Genomic DNA, 1077 nt, shown 5'->3' with positions numbered 1-1077 from the left:
CTGTCTACAGCGCTCAGGACCTCGACTGGAGCGAAGGTTCACCTTCCACACAACCCAAAGCACACGCCAAGAAAACGCAGGAGTGGCTTCGGACAAGTCTCTGAATGTCTTAAGGTAGCACAGGCCAGAGCCTGCACTTGAACCCAATCTCAACATCTCTGGAGAGACCTGAAAATAGCTGTGGCAGCAACGCTCCTCATCCAAACCTGAACAGAGTTGAGAGGACTGCAGTGAAGAATGGGAGAAACTACCCAAATAAAGGCGTGCCAAAGTTGTAGCGTCATACACCAAGAAGACTTGAGGACTAGGCTGTAATTATGCCAAAATGCACTTCACAAAGTACTGAGTAAAGGGTCTGAATATTATGTTGTGAAATGTGAATTTAAGATATGAGTTATTTTTGAACATTAACAAACAAAACAGTTTTTGCTTTGTCATTTGGGGCTGTTGTGGTGTAGATATGAGAGGGGAAAGAGACGATTTAATTTCAATTTTAGAATCAGGCTGTCAATCGTAACAAAATGTGAAAAAGTCAAGGGGTGACCATAAAGTGCATGTATTTACCTTTGAGCCCCTACATGGATTTTTCTCTCTGCAACTGAATTAATTCTGGTCAAAGGGAAGAAGAAAGAAACCATTTAAAAGGGTGCCCAGACAGGAAAACAAGATGCCTACATATTGAATCATTGACACTGTTTTTATTGTTGCTTATTTTCCATGCCAGTGGGTAGCGATAGCCTATCTAAATGTCAAGGTTTCCACATAATGCCACGACAAACACAACACACGCACCAACCTAGTACCACAGGGCCATCGTTTAATTTGAAAGCCAATTATTGTCTCAAAAAGCACGGTTGTTAAGCAAGATTGGCAAGTAAATGTCCTTTTATTGGACAAATTACATTCTTTGTGGCCTAAGCAAGGTGTGTGTGTGTGTGGTGGTGTGTGGTGTTGTGTGTGGGTGTGTGGTGTGTGTGTGGTGTGTGTGTTGTGTGGTGTATGTGTGTGTTGTGTGTGTGTGTGTGTGTGTGTGTGTGGTGTGGGTGTGTGTGTGTGTGTGTGGTGCGCGCATGTTAG

Source organism: Salvelinus sp. IW2-2015, linkage group LG16 (genome assembly GCF_002910315.2).
Source record: "Salvelinus sp. IW2-2015 linkage group LG16, ASM291031v2, whole genome shotgun sequence".
In the NCBI taxonomy this organism is placed as follows: Eukaryota; Metazoa; Chordata; class Actinopteri; order Salmoniformes; family Salmonidae; genus Salvelinus; species Salvelinus sp. IW2-2015.
This window is presented reverse-complemented; position numbering follows the sequence as displayed.